The sequence below is a fragment of the Triplophysa rosa genome, linkage group LG20 (genome assembly GCF_024868665.1).
Source record: "Triplophysa rosa linkage group LG20, Trosa_1v2, whole genome shotgun sequence".
Taxonomy (NCBI): Eukaryota; Metazoa; Chordata; class Actinopteri; order Cypriniformes; family Nemacheilidae; genus Triplophysa; species Triplophysa rosa.
The window spans coordinates 17,868,994-17,887,654 of NC_079909.1; the positions used below are offsets into that span (position 1 = coordinate 17,868,994).

Here is an 18,661-nt window from a genome sequence, read left to right on the forward strand (position 1 = left end):
TGTATTTCGACAGCATTTTCTTTTGAATGCCTGTGAATACAGTTTTCTCTGTATGATCACTAGCGTATTAAAACTAAGTCAAATATTTGATCTGTCGTGGCCAGCGAGGAAGGATGCTAATAATGAAGAATGTTGTTTTTTGTGTGATAATCTCCACACGACAGGAAATTCTTCACAAATCTCGCCGTCCGTCTTCAGTTGCTCTAGTCTCTTGTTTGTCTCAGACTCAAAGTGATAACAGACATTAGTTTTTTCTCCGTTTCATAGGCGCTTTCAGTAATGTTTCGAGCGGATCCGATGACTCAGTACACAAACATCTGTAGTGACCTGATGCCTTTTGTTTGTTGTTCATTGTATCGTTTTGTGTTTGTTTCAGTCGGCTGTATCTACAAGGCAGACTTAGTGTAGATTGAGTCCAGCTGGTAACTACGGGTCATTAATTCTGGTCACATCTATGCGTTTGGTTTAAAGCGATGCTTTGATTCGGTCAGCATGGACAGACATACCGACATGAAAACAGACACAATGTATTACAAGAACAAATAGAAGAGTTCAGCCTATACATCATCTCGAATGATTTAAAGGAGTTTGACATGCTGTGTAGACACGTGCCGGGTCGGTGTGTACTTGCTAGCGGATGTTTGTTGTGTTGGTCGTCTTAATGTTGGTGGGCTGGATGTAGCTTTAGAAAATCTGATGCATTTTTTAAACGACAAAAAATTCTGGAGGGGAATGTGTTTGTAAATAAAATTCAGCGGTGCGTAATTCATCGCATCATAAATAAAATGAGTCGATGCATGAATCATAATATTCGTCACGGCTTTCTGTGAATAGTCCTTGTATGCAGAAAATGACAGATAACAGATAAATATTGAAAAGAGACATATGCTTAACAGTATCTGACAGGAAGACATTCCCGTCACGTTCCTTTCATGTTCTTATGGTTAGACGGAACGTAAAATGAGTTTTTTCAGCAGGTGCCCCAGGAGGCCCAACAACCCCCATCCTGAGCATCCATCAGTGCTCTTGAAGTCAGACAGGAAGTGTTCATGTCACATGGTCTTCCCTCATGTTGTGACCTGCTCTTTTTGTGATGCATTGTGGGTAATCACCATCCTGAATGGCAGGGACGTTTACATAACAATATTCTCTCTGAACCCGTTGTAAGTCAATCGTTTGTGAATCCTGAGATGCCTGTATTGGGCCCTGCTAGGAGATTTCGATGTGATGTTTTTATTGCATGCACGCTATCAGTATTTACAGGGAGTAACGAAGAATATGTTGCATTATATCGCAAACAAGTCAAGACAAGGATGAATTCGTTATTAAGGCGTGTTGTTGGGGACAAGGTTATCCAGCTGTGGCACTCTGAAAGGTATTAATAGCTTTAAATGTAAATTCAACCATTAACTTTTTTGTGTGTGGACAACATTACACAATTATTTACTACAAACAGAAAAGTTCCCTTGCATTTTTGACACCTAAAAACTGAACAGTCTTTGTCTGTTGACAAAAGAAAACCATTCTGAGATGAAACATCCACAGCCGCCAGATCCACATTTGAGTTTATTCTGCACAAATCCTCAAACTGTGTTTTTGTTGTTGTAGTCAATGACCCGTGATGTGTCTGATGCAGGTGCTGATGTTTGACACGAATTTAGGCGGTGAGAACAAACGTGACACGCCTTAGGAGATCTTTACCTGTGTTTGAGTTTCATCATTAATCATATGAACATTTCCTTGCGGTGACAGTCATAGTATTCTCTGTCTCTCACTGAGCGATTGGAAGCTCGAGAGAAAACATCTTTTCACAGTCTTTCAAACTCTCAAAGGCCTATTAATCTGAGTTAAACATCTGTGATGTGACCGAACATTGTGTGTTGTGTGAGTCTGAGAAGCTTTTAAGAGCTACTGAGTTTGGCACATGGAAATTTAGCAGCGAGAGTCAAAACATGACAAAGGATTTCGCGGTATGAACTTGAATAAAATAGAAATGTATAATCAGATGATTGTATAATAAACATTTGGATATGCAGATTGAAAGTCATAAATATTTCATCTTTCACGCCTACAGATGCACAGCATATTTATCATGTTCACTCTTAAAAATAAAGGTGCTTAAAAGGTTGTTCACAGCGATGCCATAGAAGAACCATTTTTGGTTCCACAAAGAACCATTCTGTCAAAGCAAAGGCTTTTTTATAATCCTAAGAACCTTTATTCGCCACAAAGAACCTTTTGTGAAACAGAGAGGTTCTTCGGATGTTAAAGGTTCTTTATGGAACCAAAAGGTTCTTCTATGGCATCGAAGAACCTTTTGAAGCACCTTTTTCTAAGAGTGTTCTTGTCTGGCAAATGGCCATTTAATGTCCCAAAATGAAAGGTCTCTTTCATTGTGGACTTATTGTGTGTCTTTTTTGTTGATAAAAAGTATTTTTCTTCAATGAGGTCATGTCTTGGCATAGTCAGGAGAGGTCGGAAGAGGCCGAGCGGCACAGTCAGACCTCTCGTGGTATAAATCTGTTGTGACTGAACACAATGATCAAACCTGGCGGCCTAAATTCTTGATGCAGGGCCAGGCATGGACTGAATGATAATATTTATCCGTCTGTTATCATGTAATGTATTGAAATCGTGTCACGGAGTTTACAGATCCGTCACATTCAGCATATCTGTTTTACGTTGTGAGATTAAGAGTTGGAAAGGAGATCTGCTCTGTGTTACCACCACAAACCAAATGCCGTTTGCATGAAGATTTGGTTTTGCTTGAATTAAGAAAAATGCTAATAGTTTTCACAACTAATGCCACATATTATGTTAGCAATTTTTTAGGACACTGTGTGGAGGAACATTTTTATGATTATTACATTTCTATCTTTTTTTCAAATGTCATTCAGAGATTTCTCAGAGTCTTGTAGATCGATAAATTGATACCTGAATTGGTCCTGAAATTGATCCTGAAAAGTGATCCCAATGATATTGTTTCGCTGTTATCGGTGTAGATGGTTTCAGCAGCAACAACATAAACAAACGTTATGTAGCCCAAACTTAACTTCCGGTAGACCTCTGCAAAGAATCAATAACTTGAGTACAATTAATTGACCGTTTCATTGGACGCGCGCGCGCCTGATCCCCAGTTAACTTTCCGGTATTTATATTTAATTTAATTTATGTTAATATTAATTTATATCATTATTTTACTGTGTAATAATTATATTAAATAAACCATTTTTTTGCATTTTGTTGTACGTAAATTTTATTAAATTAACAATTTGTTGAATGGGTCCTGTAGTTCGGTCGCATTTAAAGAAACTGCATGATACATTGACATCTAGCGGTTGAGCTTGGTATCGGAGTCTATATTCAAAATATTGGAGAGATAAGAAACGGTTCTTCTCGGTTTCTTTTGATTGTTATCAGAAATAATCTACAGGCACTCTATTGTTTTTGAATGTGTACCGGAAGTTAAGTTGGAGTCACAAAAGTGCGCATGCGCAGTAACGTTTGTTTATGCCGTCGAGATGAAACCGTCCAATAAAATATTAATATAAATTAATATATAAATGAAATAAAAAATAAATCGTTATATTATAAACAAACATAGTCCTGAAGTTAACTTCGAGCCAGGCGCGTACAGTTGTGGTTTAGACTCTGCTATTCTTTTAAATTTAGAACGATTTTCAAAGCGTCATTTTTATAGTTATCATTCGTACTATCAACCGGCCTTTACACTTAACATGTTTGAATGCCATTGCATTTGATACACAGTTGATATCAAAATATCAAGCATTCAGGAATTTTAAGTGTCTAAATACTATGTTAGTTTGAAAGGTTTCTCAACTGACCATCATTCATCTTTATCAGTCTCATCTCCTCTTTCCGTCACGGATTTCACTAGAGATGGAAGTTCAGTTTAAGAGGAGGTCAGTGGGCCTTGATCAAAGTCTCTTCAGGAGATGATGATCTTCTCAGAGGTGTCCAGCAGAATTCTGTGGTGTTGAAGGTTTGAAGATGTTAATGGTCCAGAGCTGATGCCGGTGTGCCAGTTTTACAGCAGGTCATACGAGTCATGAGATGGACATCTGACCACTGACACCCTGAGCTATAAATAAAGCTTTCAACCTCTGCAGGCCAACAGCTGATCGAGAAACTTAACTCGAATCAGTTTTAGACATTGTTAGTGAATAAAAGTAGATTTTGCAGAAGGGAACAGAATGAAATTGAATCAACGGTCTTTAGCAACGCACTATCCAGATTTAATTCTGCCTTCTAGTTAAAGTTAGTTAGTTCTGCTTTCTGATTAAAGTTTGCTGAAGTTGGCAGACAGAATCCAAACTTCAGTCGTCATATATAGAGACAAGTTGCTTTCCTTCAGGACACTGGAATGAGCAGATTAGACAAGACAACCCTGGAGACCCGATGGAAGTGTTTTTATCAGGGGTTTCGCACACACTACAAGACAAGAAAATATGCTGGAATGAAAACTAGTATAGGAAGTAAACTTCTCATAGCTTTTTGGAATGTGATGGTGAAGACAGCTTATAGAGGAAATTCAGAAGAGAGTTGCTTGTCTCATCTGAACGCCTGAAGAGTGTGTTTGTCATCTTTACAGCTGCTCTCAGGTCTGTATGTGTGGTCATCTGTTGAACATGTTTCTAATTTTTTCCCAGTAAAATGGCCACAGATTAGAACATAGAGTTGAGGTAGTTCACAAGCAAGGTCATTCACCTTTTAGACAAAAATAGAGATGATGATGTAGTAGTAATAGTAAAGAGGGGTTTGATTTACACATGAGAGATAAAAGCTACCTGATCATAAAGATGTCATCATGTGTTGCAGAATTAATGTGGTTTTGCTGAATTCAAACAGTATTGTTGTTTTTTATCTTAGCTGTATAAACACTTTAGAACAGTGGTTCTCAAACTTGGGGCCCCAAATATGGATCCAGGGGGGCCACAGATTTTAGGGCATTTTATGAAATATAGAAATTTATCATACATTTTACGCAATCAAACATCAGAAAAATAAGCCCACCAACCAAAAGAATAGATGTTTCAGCATTGTATAACTGAATATGGTTTTGGTTTAATTAAAATTGTAAGATTATACGTTTTTATTTAGGGGGGCCGCAAAGCGATGCACCCTACACAAAGGGGGCCATAAAACTAAAAAGTTTGAGAACCACTGCTTTAGAAACCTTGGATGTATACAGTACAGTTGTGCATTAACTCATTGATAACAAGCGAACCTTCTTATCAAATGAGGCTTAAGTCTGTGGTTCTCCAATGGTTTTGCTCAGGTTTTACTTTGGACAACACAGTACCAAAGTTGTTTACTGCACAACAGACATTCTTAAAATGACTATAACAGTTCTCCCTGTTCTTCGTGGACGTTGCTCGGTGGCTTTGGTCGGGGTCACTGAGTGCAGCCATGACACGTCAGAGGAGATCTGGCCCTCCCGGCTGAGCCTGGTTTCTCCCGAGGTTTTTTTTTCTCCATTTTATTATTTATTATAATGATCTTGCTTGGTCTATAAACACCATGCACTGTGCTGTGTTTTACCTTTCTGTGTTTTTCTTATTTGCTCCTGTAAAGCTGCTTTGGAACAATGCACATTGTGAAAAGCGCTATATAAATAAAATTGAATAAAAAATTGAATGAATGAATAACACGCAACAGATTAACTTTTGACCAAATTTCTGACGCAGTCTTGGACATCAACAATTTATTATTTATTTATTTATTTACCCTAAGCCTGTTTATTTTTGTATCCTTAAAATTACTCTTCTGAACAGGCAGTTATAAAAATATTTACATTTGTTCAGAGGATGTCCTTTTAAAGCTCAGGACATTTGATGTTCTTAGAACTGAATTCTCAGTTGTGTTTCATTAACTTAGTCTCAAATGTTTCTCTTAAAATTGCTTAGGAGAAATGAAAAGAGAAACAAATGAGAGTGTAATTGTTGAAACACATGAAGAGTATGGAGGTGTAAAATTAATGTAGATTGTAGTGATAAAATTTGAGAAATGTTTGAGTTCATATTGAGATCTTCAATAATATTGACTTTTGATTGCAGACTTGACAAATCTGAGCTCAGTTTGACACATTATTCTCTTCTGCAACTCTAATGACAGACACATTTGTCAGATTTCAGACTCTTTTTCTCAGGAGAAACATCTGAGACGCAGATGAGACAGACGCAAACGTTTCCATTTGCTCTGCTTTTATTCTCATTTCTCATTGTGGAGAAATAAAAAAAGAGATCTCATCTGTCAATTTTCATTCTTACGGATATCTATCAGATGGGATTTTTTGCAGTCTGTAAAGTTGTATGTGCAATACAATGTGACATACATCAGCAGTGCAGCATTTGGGTATCCTACACAACAGATACAGGAAAACCTACATGACTTTTTGAATGGGCAGATACTGCAAAAAATATCCTATAGTTAGTCATCAATGGCACAGAACTTATATAGTTCATGCATGTGTGAATGAGTTTGGCCTGTTTGACCTCACCACCAGTAGCAACATGCTGTTCATCTTTACGCTTCATTAGCATTGCTTTGTGCGCTTCATTTATCAGCCTGTCTCAAAACTATTAAAATGGACGTAAATTAGATCTATAGCCACAGAAAACCAGTGAGCAGATTTGACTGGGTAAAAGCTTAATACGAGGTTATTCGATGGGTCATCAGCTTTAGGACACAGAGGTCACTCGCGTGTCTTTCTCCAGCTAAATATATCTGTCCTTTGGCACCTCAGTGTTTCATGGAATGTAAAACATGAAAACCTCACTCATACGTTTGTAGCCAGAGGCCTTGTGTTGGCAAAATAACGTGGCGCCGTTCAGACTACACAAAGGAAACAATTGAACGGTTTATAAATATGCCCGGGTTCAGTATTTCTGTTTATGCTATAGCTTTCAGATTTGTTGATGTTGCCTCACATACAGTGAAATGAATTCATGGTTCAGATGCAAAGAGTTAAACATTTGAGAATTCAGAACGGGTTTGATTTTCAAGTTCGGGTTTGGAGACCCCGAGGTGCTTCTAGTTTCCACAGAGCTTTACCATCGTTGAGCTGCAGTTCCTCCGTGGTCATGTGTCTGTGTTTTACGACACGCTTGTTGCTGTAAAAAAACAAAGAAATAACACAGACCAGATGATATATGACATGCTTAAAACTGCAAATAAGTTTCTTTATGACGGTTATGTCGTTCAGCTTGTGTATCTGTGATATTTCACTCTAAAGCCTGTGGGAAAAAAGAGATTCATGATGGAGAGCTTGTGAGTTGCTGGTGATGTTGAATGTTTAATGATGGCACATCAAAGGGTTAATCCCACAAGAAAGAAAAATCATAGATGAGATCTCTTTAATATCTCAAGTATTTCACCTAGACATCAATGAAATGGAGATCAAGTGGAAACTTTTGCTTCTGTCTCATCTGCGTCTCAGATGTTTCTCCTGAGAAAAAGAGTCAGAAATCTGACAAATGTGTCTGTCATTAGAGTTTCAGAAGAGAATAATGTGTCAAACTGAGCTCAGATTTGTCAAGTCTGCAATCAAAAGTCAATATTATTGAAGATCTCAATATGAACTCAAACATTTCTCATTAAATTGACCCAAATCTAGATTATTTTACCTCAACAATCTTCATTCATTTTACACCTCCGTACTCTTCATGTATTGCATAATTACGCTCTTGTTTGATTCTCATGTTATTTCTTCTGAGCAATTTTACTTGAAGGGCTAGTTCACTCAAAAATGAAAATTCTGTCATCATTTACTCATCTTCAGGTTGTTTGAAACCTATATAAATGTCTTAGTTCTGTTAAACACAAAGAAAGATATTTGTAAGAATGTTAGCCATTTTCAGTTCTGTGACATCATCCACTACAATAGCAGAAAAATAAATATTGCATCTTTTTTTCTGTTGAACACAAAGTGAGATATTTTGAAGAATTTTTGGAAAACAAACAGTTCTGGGGCACCTTTGACTACCATTTATTTTTTCCTACTATGGCAGTCAATGATGTCACAGAATTGAAAACTGCTAACATTCTTCCAAATATCTTTCTCTTTGTCCATCAGAACAAAGTCATTTAAACAGGTATGAAATGACATGAGGCTGAGTGAATGATGACAGAATTTTCATTCTTGGGTGAACTATCACTTTAAATACTTTAAAGAAACACATTTGAGAAGTCTCCTGAGCTATGAAAGCAAATGGACCAAAACTTTGAAAAAGACAGATTGATACTTTATTGTGCATGAACACAGTGTCAGAAAACCATCTGTGAAGGTGACGTGAGAACTGTCTGAGATAATTTTGTGTGAATCTGCTGCACTTTCAGATATCGATGTCGTCATCATGACAGTTCATCAGAAACGTTCATCTGGCTCTGACACTTAACACTGTTTTATCCCTTTTTACAGTACATTTTCCAGTCATCGCTGCACACATCTGTATCAATCGTTTTTTCCTAAATGTGGAAATGTTCAAACGATTTCCTCATGTAATCCATCTTTGAACGGACACATTGACGTTGTCGTTGCATTGTGTGTTGGAAGGAATTAATTGATTATTAAAAGTCCAGTTATTGTGACGCGTCCCATGATCCGGAACATTCTCTCAGGGTGGAACTGTCACAGGAGGACAATAGCGAGTGGACGTGAATAGAGTCCACCGAGACGACATGCACCAGGGGTTTCTCCGCTCGGCTTTTCTCACAGTCTGTCGTGTTAGTCTCTGTCTGTCTCGCTCGCTCTCTTTTCATCTCAAATTGTTCACTTAGAGACAGACATGCTCTATAAAGCACAAAAAAACACGCTTTTTGTTTTTACATTCCGTTTCAGTGGCACAAACATTTGAAATTTAGGACCAAAATAAAAACGGGCATTAAATAAAGTTATCATGTAGTCTTTGATCAGAACATGCAGAATATTTGCTTTTCTAACAAGTAACAATGACTATTGTAAGGACGTCCGATTTTTTGCATATGTTTTTAAGTACCTCCAAAAAAATGACGATTTAAATTCCAGCTCTTCTGACGCCATTCGATAGCTTTATGAGAATCTGAGTCAGATGAGTAAATTTCATCTTTGTATGAAGTATCTCTTTAAAATGCTATAGCTTTATTTAATTGTCCATCTGTTTTCGGGTTCATACATTTTTCTAAAATGATTTCATCACGTCTTTGACTTCACTTGTCTCTACCGGTTCTGTTTGGTGATAAAAATGAGATATGTCATTTCAAGAAGAAAGTCATTGCAAGAAAAAAACTCCTCACAACAACTCTGTGATAAACCGGATTCTTTCCTTGTGTTTTGCTGTTTTCTATTAAATACAGTTGATGTGTCTATAGGATGATGCTGCGGTGTGATGATGTTGTTAAATGGCGTTTGTGTGTTTCTCAGGGCTGGACTTTGACACTTTAATCTCTCTTAATTGAGCTGAAGTGCCTGCTGGGTTTGACCCGATGAAAGGTCTGTCCTGGTCATCTGGGGTCTCAAGCGATGTAGAAATCCAGCTGTGTTATGTAATCCAGCTGTCTTTACTGTCATGACAGATAGTGTCATCCTCTCAGCCTGCTGAGGCTGCGACTGGTGTATTAAGGCAGATCATGTTCGAACAGCTTTTAATCACCTGTATGAGTTTCTTTCTTCTGCAGAACACAAACGAAGATATTTTAAAAAACATTAATAACCAAACAACACTAAACCCCATTAATTTCCATCGTATGAACACAACACCACTGAGACATTTCTCAAAATATCTTCTTCCACCGAAGAAAGAGTCATATACATGTTTACAACCACATGAGAGAAAATGGTGACAGAATTTTTATTTGAAGGCAACTAACCCTTTAAATAGACAGATATTATTTATCATTTTTTTCTTTCCTGTTTAATTGAGTGAAACGTTTGTCATGAATTGTAGTATTTCTTTATTTGCTATGTCCCTCCGTTCCACACGATGAGTCAGGCAGTAATTTGGACATTCCGTATGGAGCCCTCACATCCCTGCAGGCTCCAACACAACATTCTCACGTCTCAGGTCGAACCGGCCGTCAGGCCCGAACAGGTAGAATAGAGAACTTACACCTGGGGTTAAAGTTCAGTGCCTGAGGGTTTGTCTGTTGTTAACACCACACGCTCTGTAAACCACACGGGAGAATGAGAGCAAACGAAAACGAATCTTTTGTCCGCACGTCAACGTGTTTCTTAGCTGCTTTGGAAATCATCAAACCTGAGACCAAAAGTGACGCCACACCGAAAGTGAGCGAATGTGTGGCGTCTGGGTTTAGACACGTAAATCTGCTCGACTCTGCTGCATTTTGTGGACTCGGTAATTCACTAATTTGGTTCCTGAACGATTAACTCCTGAGTCTCACACAAGCAGGGGGTTGTCAAGGCTGTCGAGACAGAATGAGCACGCAAACACGTACAGTACATGCACACATATGCACAAACCCGTGTTTATTGAGTTGACACACGGCTGGAGGTCATATAATTCAGTTTGAAAAATGTCAAAACATCATTGACAGAACTGATGAAGATTGTGTGTGTCACAGTCTAACCGAGACAAATAGACACATCAAATCTTTATCTGTTTTTCTGTCTTGTTTTCATACACAATTATCTAAGCATCCTTAAGATATATTAACTTAATGTCTTGTTTTCTCAATCAGGTAAGAAAAATAATCTAATGAAATAAAAAAGGAACATAATAATTGAATTGTACAGGAATCTGTGCACAGACTTTTTGAACTTGAACGTTAAAAAACAGAATTATTTTATGACCTCAATGGTAAAGATCTCCCTGAACTTGAACGTTAAAAAACAGAATTATTTTTATGACCTCAATGGTAAAGATCTCCCTGAACTTGAACGTTAAAAAACAGAATTATTTTTATGACCTCAATGGTAAAGATCTCCCTGAACTTGAATGTTAAAAAACAGAATTATTTTTATGACCTCAATGGCAAAGATCTCCCTGAACTTGAACGTTAAAAAACAGGATTATTTTTATGACCTCATCTCCCTGAAAGCGAGACAAAAATCTTATCATTTTGCTTCTTAGGTAAATATCTCTTGTTTTATGGGGCTTAAGAAAGATAAACACAATTGTATTGTATTGGAACTGTATTGGAAGACAAGAGTAAAAGTGATTATGAAAGCATGCGAAGGACAATTAGTTTGCTCAGATTCATTGCTCTTGTGTTTCATTTTACAGATACGTTTCCAAATATAAGAAATAAAATGACATGCAAATGTTGAGGGGGTGTAAAATTAATGTGCATAACGTTATTAAGATGTTAGGTTCTCACATTTTTGAGCACCTTTGCAACCACATACAGTCCCACATAGCAACACCCTGGCAACCACCCAGCGGGCTATTAATACATTACTGATTGGTGTAAAATGTCACAATCAACTAAAATAATATTATAAAAGACTATGTGTACGCTTTTCAGGATAACACAGATATCACAGTCCATGTTTTGGGGGTTTGCTCTCATGAACAACAAAGCTGGTGGTTTTTGTCCTGTCAACACACGCCAGAGGAAGAGCTGTGCACAAACAAAACACAGCTGTTCTCAAAGAGTGATATGTGAGGAATCTGGATGCTTTTGTCTATCTGGTGTTGGATTTCTTTTGAAAGTGTTTCATGTTTTAATAGGTTTAAATAAAGTTAGTTTCATCCATAATGTATAGCCAGAAATGACGTGTTTTTGTTCTATCAAGGCTACTGATAATAAATATTTAATATTAGAATACGTTATTGTATATCATACTGACATCAGTAAAGGCATGTTAGTATAGAAAACCTCAATGGAAATTGCTCAGAGATTGCTCTTTCATAATTCAAAGTTTATGTTTAAAACAAGCAAAACAAATCTGCCAACGGGGTAAGAAAAATAAACTTGAATAAGGGACTTATTTAGAAAACACTAAGTTCAGTTTTATTTTGCATGTTTTAAACATAAACTTACTTATTTTTTATATTTTCTTTCATTCCTTGTCAAGTAATTTTTTTTTTGATTTAAGATGTTTTGATATTTGTATTAGAAAACAAGACATTAATGCGTAGTAAGGTTTTTTTGCGGTGTATGTTTGATTTGAGTTTTCCCTTTATCTCTGATGTTTCTTTTAAAACTCCCCTGGAGATATGATATAAGAGACAAATGTTGACATTAAAAATCAACATGGTTAAAATAGTTTATATATTGTGGCTTTGGAAACATTTCATTTTCATGACTTTGGAGTCATGATTTTTAGGGGTTTTCTCTGTTATTTTTAAAGATGAAGTGTTATTTTATTATTTGCATTTAGCGTTGTGTCTGCATTGCTTTTCTCCGCTGTAACTCCCTTTAGAGCCGGAGACTTCATTTATTTTTGATCCCATTACAGTCTTGGAAACTCCTATTCTTATAGGAAACCTTCTGTGATTTTTCATTCTCATGGTAACATTTGCTATTCAAATGCCAAAGAATTTCTAAACTGCTAAAAACGCTGCTAAATAAATCATCATAAACCAGATGATTGTGGGTTGTGAGTAAACGGCAGCTTGTCTGATGTCAGTCACGGTCTGATGTGGTCATATAATCTGCGGTGTTAAATCAGACCTCATGCACGTACCGCATTTAAATGATACGGCAGCTGAAAAGGTCATTTACTTGCCCACATGCCTATATTTTTAAACCTCCAAAAGCATTATAGAGCAGATGCAGATGTTTGAGGATAAACTGAAATGATCAGCAATAAAAATGTTCTGGATATAGATTCTCAGCAGAAGTTGAGTTTTATGAGGCTGGAGCTGGAGGCGGCATGTGCCAGTCCGCTGTTGGTTATATGCTTTAATATGTCATGTGAAAATGTTAATATAATGCGATGCATGCATGCAAGCTTTTAACTTGAACTTTTGTGACTGAATTGTTGGAGTAACTCGCGTGCACGAAGGTCGTCCATGAAATCTTTCATACAGGTGCAGACCACAGCTAAGTCACGTGACAAAGTGAAAGACATGCTTTTAAAATGTGAAATGTGCCTTGTGTGAGTTTATATGAACCCAGCTCTGTTTCCTTAAAAAGATCAATTTTAAGATTAAAGATGAGATAAGAGACGTCACAAGCTTGTTTTATAGAAAACAAATGTGTTTAGCCAACAGATTGGAGTGTTATGTTTAAAGCACTATATGGATGTGGCTGTGATATTTCATAAGTGTGATTTTATCCAGTGACCCTCATTGTGAAACAGGCTACTTTAGAAGTGCACTATGTAGACAGCAGGGGGCAGTGTGTGCTCTCTAGTGCATGGTAGCTGCTGTGGATGTGGCAGATTTTTGTTTGTTTTTTGTTTGTTCATCAGTTTTGGAATGAAAGAAATTAAGCTGATTTTATTTAGTGATGTTTGCCATTTTCTATGGTGTTGCTAGTTGGTGTGTTCCAATCCCTAAACTTTAAGTATTAAACTTTGATGCATAAATAGTTATACACTGACTATGTTTTGGATATGAATCACACCTAAAATTATTCAGCTTGATGAAGTTCATTTACACTGAACCGAAGCTTTCCAAAGTTTTCTGCATGACCACCACAGTTCAGTGTTTCACGGCACCATTCTTTATCTGCTTCTGCCGTGCATTACGGTGTCCTGGGGTGACAGAAGGTGTAAGGGGTCTTTCTGTGCCTGTCTGGGTCTCTTGTTTCCGTCAGTCTGCTCAGACATGATCTCTCTGTAAATATTTGGACGTCAGTCTGGCACAGAAACAACAAAGACTACAAAAAGACGTTTATAAGTGTGCAAAGAAAGACACAACAAAGCTCACGGTTAAAACAAGAATGTTGCTGCTTTGACACATATTTTCAAAAATACTGTATTAGGATAGTTAAAGTGTGTTAAAAATGAGTTGAACGTGTCACATATTGATATCATGAAGAGATGCTTTTTCGTTTTTAGTAATGACTTAATAATGAATCTCTTGCTAACATGTTTGAGTCAGAATCTCAAATATTAGTTAATCATTTTTATTTTATAAATAATAAATAAAACAAAGTTGGTTATTAATTTAACTTGAATCAATTTTATTTTCAAATAAATGACCAAATAAGGAAACGTTGCATTTAAAGGGACAGTTCACTTAAAATTAAGAATTTCTAAAATAAAAATAAGAAAATAATTTACTCACCCTCATGTCATTTGAAATGTGTATGACTTTTCTTTTTCTGCAGAACGCAAAATAAGATATTTTAATAACCCAAACAACACTGAACCCCATTGACTTCCAGTGTATGAACACAAAACTATTTCTCGAAATATCTTCTTTGGTATATTTACACAGAAAAAATGGTCATATAGAGATCTTTAACCACATGAAGGGGAATAAAGGATGACAGGATTTACATTTTTGGATCAGCTATCTCTTTAAGTATGCTTTAATATAAAGAGTAATGTACAGCGAGTCATTAATTCAAAGTAAAACCCTTCAGGGTCATAGATGTAACCTCCAGGTTGAGTATTCACATTTTTCTGCTGTCTTTTAACAATGAAAAACTCTGCATGTGTATAATTTTGTGACAGATGCTTCATGCGTCTTACGTTCCTGATGAATGTTTTTACGCTCTGGAACGCTGGAGTTCAGACCCCACTGATGTTATCTGGACCTGATGGTTTGGTTTGGCACCATCTGACCCGTAAGATTCCAGCTGCTGTGCCAAGCTACAGTAAACACACACAGAGCCTCACAGAGTTTGTCACATTCTGTAAAAGATAAATGAGCAGCAAAAATGTTTTTGTAGATACATACAGTATAGTAGCATTGGGGCGAGCATAGGATCAATAAGATGATCATAAGATAAGGAGACCTCAGAAAGTCTTGCCTTCGGTGTCGTTGATCTAACAGGGGATGTGTTTCGTTTGCAGTAGCCCATGTAAAGATCACAGATGTTTAAACATGTAACCAGCAGCTCAGCACATTTTCCCAAGAGATGCATTTTATGGAATGAAAAACATATATCACACTTTGTGCACGTGTGCGGGAATGATAGATTTATACCCCAAGAGAAGCAGGAACATTCTTTGTGAGTTTATTCTGGTAGAAACGATTTGCACGTTTGCCCCTAAAGACACAACAGCCGTTCTCCTTATACAGTAAACGTGAACTCTAAAACTTCTTGTATTTATTCTAAATCCGCCGTAATTGTCATGAAAAACAGGCCCATTGATTGTAGTAAATGTTAGAAAAGATATGATGGCCACCGTAAAACTCTCTCAGGGACTTTTAACGTCATCTCCATCAAAGCACTGTTTTATTTATTTCTGAAGTACAGATTTTATTCTTGTAACCCTCACCTCTAAGAACAGACAGTAATCGTCTTTGCTGTTTTAAAGTCTGAAGCTTCAGGCTAAACACACGCGTGTCCCGTGAGCAGCTGTGATGTATTTGTATGGAATCATGACTGGCCAAGTATTTGTCCATTTCATCCCCTAGAGAATAGCCTGTTAGCCTCATGATTATTCAGCGCTGTATGAAAATACTAATCTGGAGTCATTTGCCCGCTGCAATGAAGCCAAACTTAATTTCATAAACTTTATACGTGAGCGTTTTCGTGATGCGTTAGCCTGAACAGAAGATGATCCGCTGGCTCTTTTTGTGATTTTGGCTGATGACATTCATGATTGTCAGTTGTTCTTTCTGACTGAATGTCTGTGTTTGATGAATCGAGTCTGTTCAGACACAACGGAATCATATCTGGACCTGGCCAACATCATCAAATTCATCAAGACGCGTTTCGCTGGCCAGTTCTTGGTCTGTCGAGAGCTCCAAGTAAAGCACATCGTGTGAAAATGAAAACAAAATGTAGACATCACTGTCAGAACAAAAAAAAAGGAGTTTAGAGAGACTCGTGGAATAACATTTTTTTTACTTATAAATGATAAAAGCCTGGGCCGTATTTCCCGAAACCTTCTTATCGCTACGTCGTTCTTAAGTTATCCCTTAAGCCAGCGGTTCTCAACCTTTTCATGGTCGCGCCCCCCTGTAAACCCATTTAAAGAACTGCTCCCCCCATACTGTACATTGAGGATAAATGTGTCAAAATATGTTAGATATAGTTTATATATATATATATATATAAACTATATACAAAGAAGCAAAAAATACCTGTATATGACAGATTGGTTTCAAGAGATCAGATTATAAATGAAACAACCCTGCTGAAAAAACAAAAGAAACCATCACAGAAATTAAAGGTTTCTATTACAATACCATTGTGAACCATTAGCTTTTTGCTTTAAAACCATTACAAACTTGTAGTGTTTTTGGGCATTATTCCAAAAGGATTAATCCTTTGCCTGTTGAAAATAGCGCTTTACATCTTTAATAACTGTCAACAGCTTTAAACAGCCGTCCAAGTTCAGAAATATATGAAAAGGCACTGTATTTACACTCCACTCCCTTCACACACACTCTGAACTCATCGAGAGAGAGATTTGTGCTCATTCTGAAATTACAGTCTTACATACATACTTATTTAATTATTTTTATTGACATACCTGTACATACATAATGACAGACTTATATGATCTACCTGTTTCTTAAGATTATGTAGAGGTAATGCTGCTGCTTCCTGAGTGGACGTTTGTCTACTTTGTAGATTTTAAGCTTTTGTGCACAGCTTAAAATTGCACTGCGCAGGACCTACAATGAGTTTGCGCGGCCGCTCACGCGCGCAGTTTCAGACGGAACATTGCCCTCCGTCAATTTGCAACCGCGTTCCTCTGTGCATTCGCGATCGAGTTCCAAAGGTTGGGGTTTCGGGGAACCGTCGTGCCCCACCTGCAGTAGCTCTGCGCCTCCCTGGTTGAGAACCACTGCCTTACGTTGTACCTTATCGTTAATATGTGTTTCCCGAAACGTTCTTAGTTAAGTATACCTTCTGTGAGTCGTTGGGAAGGTTGGTCTGGAGCGCTCTTAGCTATACCTTATCACTGTTAAGAGTTCACCCCGCTAGTGGCCAATGTGAAAAAAAGCTTCTTTAGAATTTGATTTATAGACTGCTGTGTAAAGTTAAATACACCAGTATATTGACGTGTTTTCATGCAAAGAATATAATTGTCTAAAGGTGCATCAGCTGGCAAACCAAAGAATTTAGAGTATATTTAAAGAGAAAGATTGTGGTAGGAAGTTTAGTCAAACTGCAGAGATACAGCAATTTTTTGGCTAAATCAAAGACTGCGCCATCTGGAGAGCATTTTAGTGCATTTAATCCGTGAAAACCTGGCTACGATTTATGCTGCAATTATAATGATAGAAAAGTTAACATGCCACGGCAGCAAATTCAGCAGCTTTTGGATCTTGTTGGTCTGACTTTGTCAAGACAAACTCAAACAAAAAAAATCATGTTTTTTTATTGTGCATTCCAATTAATATCAATCAAACCGCAGTTGGTTTGTTTTGATTTAACACATAATATCTAAACAAATATAGCTAACTAACACAATAAAACACAACCAAAGCACGATAACATAATAAAAAACATGATTTTTGTTATCTCATTTTGGAACCAAACTGTTCATGTTCTTCGTTCTGCGCTTTTATTGACTAAATATAGCAACATATATTATGATAATATAAATGAGGGGTTCCTAAACACAGGTATAATCAAAGGTAGGCTATCTCACGGCACACCTTTTAAATAGAAAATAGGGGAAAAACACACAAATTCACTCCCATTACTTGTTATTTTTCTTGTCATGAATGAATAAGTTTAATTGCAATATCAAAATACCTTATTGTAGGGCTGCACAATTATGGCATACTTGTTTATGTTATTTCCCTTGATATAATAAGTGTTATTAATAACGTTGATCATATTTTAATATTTGAATACACGCGACCATAAGCTACATGCTTCGCGCTGTAAATGCGCCGCTTGCGCATCCAGTGTCCAAGCACAATAAACGTGTGAACTATACAAGTCTAATTGTTAGTTGCTGGAATAAACTTTTCTAATGCACCACAACATCAAGTGGCTTTGCCTGACCCTCCTTATGACCCAAAGTTTGAGAACTTTTGATAAAAAATGACCATACTTTGAACATTTACTTTACATTATAATCCAAGTAGAAATCTCTTAGTTTCTGTGCAACACAATGTGATTTATTTAGTGGGTTTACCTGCCAGTGCTGGTCACACAAATTCGAGACTAAATATCTCCCAGGCTTCATTATGTGGATGTGACCTCTCTGACCCGACACACGTCTCTTCTCCATACACAACACATGCAGGTGCGAGGTCCCCATGACGGAGGAAAACACTGCCGGGCGTCTCCAGGGCGTCTTTTTCATGTCCTTGACCAGCAGGTTGACCTGGGCTCATGAAAGAGGTCGTGACCTCTCAGTGGAGGAATGTGACCTCTCTTCATTTCCTTATTGACGTTATAGTCTGGATGCAGAGGAATGTGTGTTTGCAGACTGCTCTTAGTTCATGAATTACTATCTGTGATTTTTGTCTTTGTGGAAGTGCTTACTTTTTAAATACTGTATATGTCAATTTAAAGGACATAACATCCCATCTAATATCACAAGCACATAAATAACCAAAGCACATGTTAAAATACAAGGAAATTGGATTGTCATCAATTTCACATATGT

The 18,661-nt window shown here is 37.1% G+C and overlaps 1 protein-coding gene across 2 annotated transcripts in view; it reads left to right on the plus strand.

The window, feature by feature from the left end:
• The window catches only part of megf6b (multiple EGF-like-domains 6b), a 56,859-nt gene that overhangs the window by 7,801 nt on the left and 30,397 nt on the right, over nt 1-18,661 (plus strand). The gene's annotated exons all lie outside the window — the stretch shown is intronic.